This window comes from Gossypium hirsutum, chromosome D13, assembly GCF_007990345.1.
Source record: "Gossypium hirsutum isolate 1008001.06 chromosome D13, Gossypium_hirsutum_v2.1, whole genome shotgun sequence".
NCBI lineage: Eukaryota > Viridiplantae > Streptophyta > Magnoliopsida > Malvales > Malvaceae > Gossypium > Gossypium hirsutum.
The window spans coordinates 16,058,477-16,061,115 of record NC_053449.1 but is presented as its reverse complement, the minus strand read 5'-3'; the positions used below and the strand labels follow the sequence as shown (position 1 = coordinate 16,061,115).

Genomic DNA, 2,639 nt, shown 5'->3' with positions numbered 1-2,639 from the left:
CACGTCAGATAATATGGGGTCTGCAGGTTGTTCACAGGCTAGTGCTGACTGCTATTTATGGCTCCATACTGTTTATGTACCATTCCAAGTGGAGAGAAAGGTAACCTGGTATGTTCATCTAAGTTACTTACATTTTTTGCAAGTTGATTAATCATAGACTTAATGTTGCTTCTTTGTCCTTCTGCAGCAAGACCTGCATTCTACAAATATGTTGCCTTCATGTTCATCTTGAATGCACTAGAACTGTTTGCTTTACCTAGAGCTTCTTCCTAAAGATCAGTTAGTCCTTGATTTTTTTTTCAATATGTACTATGTGTTATCAAGTAGATTTGGAGTTTGAATATCTACATCTAAATTATTTTCATTTCCAAGCAGAGATCTTTTCTGTTCAATTTTCTTGTAACAAAATAAATAGTATCATTGTGTTTGTTATTGTAGAATTACAAGAGTCTTGTACTGATAGAATTTGATGGAGTTTGAATGGCTCACAGGTTTGATGGAGTTTATTTTTTAATTCTTTTTTAATTTTTTAATTTTGTTCAATTATAATTAACACTACAAAAATTATCTCAACAAACGAAACAAAAAAAAAAGAAGTAAAATGCTACAAACAAATCATGTTTTCTTTTTTTTAACAAAAAAGGAAGATATTTAACACACTATATTATTCAATTGGGTTTTTTTAATAATAATTATTAAGTCATCAATTAATCAAATCCACAAAATCAATTATTTTAGATTATATTTTATAGTATTATATATTATGATTTTAGTAAATTCATATAAGAATATTTAATATTAAGAATTTTATTAAATTATATTTAATAATAATTATTTTAGATTATATTTTATAGTATTATATATTATGATTTTAGTAAATTCATATAAGAATATTTTAATATTAATAATTTTATTAAATTATATATTTTTATTAAATTATATTTAATAATAATTATTTTAAATTATATTTTATACTATTATATATTATAATTTTAGTAAATTCATATAAGAATATTTAATATTAAGAATTTTATTAAATCATATATTTTAATTAAAATATATTTAATAATAATTATTTCAAATTATATTTTATAGTATCATATATTATAATTTTAGTAAATTCATATAAGAATATTGATTATTAAGAATTTTATTAAATCATATATTTTAATTAAAATATATTTAATAATAATTATGTTAAATTATATTTTATAGTATCATATATTATGATTTGAGTAAATTCATATAAGAATATTGATTATTAAGAATTTTATTAAATTATATATTTTAATTAAAATATATTTAATAATAATTATGTTAAAATATGATTAAATTATTTATTATTGATATTAATAATCTTATTAAAATTTAATAACAATAAGAATAATCATTTACCTAAACAAATTTCTGCTAAGGGTATTCTAGTCATTTTAGTTTTTTCCCTTATACTATTACACCTCCATACCATTCAACCAAACACAAGAATACTATTACGCCTCTATTCCATTACATTCAACCAAACAATTGATTTGCTATTACGCCTCTATTTCATTACGCCTCTATTCCAATACAGCGAACCAAACGTGCTCTAAGAGTGTTATGCACATTAAGGATATGGAATGGAGAAGAGGAGGAGGAAAATTGGAAGAACATATGAATGATTTGTGTATAATTGGCCATATGCTCGATTATAATCGATAAACGATTGAAAATAAATGATGTTTATAATTGTACATTATTAGTTATGGTTAAAGTTCATGTGAGAAAATAAAGTTTCATAGTATGTGTATGTGGTATACTTGGTATATGATTTGGTATGTAGCAATGTCAGAAATGGTTTATGAATTAACTCATGTTGATAAGTTTGATACATAAATAAATGTGGTGATTATCCATGCTTATAATGTTTATACTATATGTTTATTTGGCTAGCATGTTTGGTGTGTATGCTTAGGCTTTGGCCAAGTTGTGGCTGGATTATGCCACATTAAATTTATAAAATTATGCATTGAGATGGTAAATGTCTAGATGGAAATATGCTTGTGAGCATAAAAGGTGGTAAGGTTTAAAGTTTGTAATCTTTATTAAAATGGTTTATCATGTGGTTAGTCTTCAAAAAGAACTAGCTTGCGACTATGGTTGAGTGTAATGTTTTTATCTTGTGTGATATGCATAGGAAACGGGAGTGGAAAGGAAATGAAATACTAAGTTCATGCTTGAAGTATAAAATGACGCAAAAAGGGGACGTTAAGTTAAACGATAGATATGTATTAGTATTAAACTTAATGAAATTGAACTGTACGTGAATTAAATGGAAATTGTAAATGATATGATTTGAACTAAATGAATTATTGTGGTATTGAAATGTATATTAGATTGAGAAATTGAATCGAATCGTCAACATGAGAATCGTGAATTAAATGAAATGGAAATGAAGTATTGAATTGCATGAGTATGTATTAGGTCTCAGAAGCCCTATTTGTTACAAATATAGTAGTTCAAAGTTTTAACGTGAAGATTTATAAAAGCATGTTAAAATTTTGAAGAGTTTAAATTTGAATGAAATTTTATAACTCGGTTTAACATGTTTATAAGTGTATGTGTTCTGGTAATGCCTCATACCCTATTCCAGTGTCGAA

The 2,639-nt window shown here is 24.4% G+C and overlaps 1 long non-coding RNA gene across 1 annotated transcript; it reads left to right on the top strand.

The window, feature by feature from the left end:
• Positions 1-458, top strand: LOC107919529 (uncharacterized). Its single transcript, XR_001690378.2, has 2 exons — positions 1-108; positions 188-458. It is a non-coding gene; the product is annotated as an uncharacterized lncRNA (long non-coding RNA).
• Positions 459-2,639: the final 2,181 nt, after the last annotated feature.